We start from the raw sequence: 372 nt of genomic DNA on the forward strand, positions 1-372 counted from the left end.
CTATTGGAGGAGCCATCCTCAGTCCCTGGGGTGGGGGTATCTGGACCCATGGGCTTGGTGGGGTCTCAGCTTCCTTTAATGGACCTTCCAGGCACTGCTGAGAAAACCAAGTTAACTGTTCCCTGTGGCAGCAATGAGCAGGAACAGGCTCGTCTCCAGACCCGAGAGAGGCCAGGAGAGGGCTGGGGTGGGCGTGGGGAGGAGGAGGAAAAGTGGTCATCTGATGAGTGCCTTCCTGCGCCAGGCCCTGGTCCTTAAATGTTATCTCGCTCCATCCTCCCATCAGCCCTTGGGGCTCAACTGATGATGCCATTCTTTGGGTGAGCAGACTCGGAGGGTGAAGTGACTTCCTTGCAGCAAGGTGGTGGCTCC

The sequence above is a fragment of the Microcebus murinus genome, chromosome 4, assembly GCF_040939455.1.
Source record: "Microcebus murinus isolate Inina chromosome 4, M.murinus_Inina_mat1.0, whole genome shotgun sequence".
Taxonomy (NCBI): Eukaryota; Metazoa; Chordata; class Mammalia; order Primates; family Cheirogaleidae; genus Microcebus; species Microcebus murinus.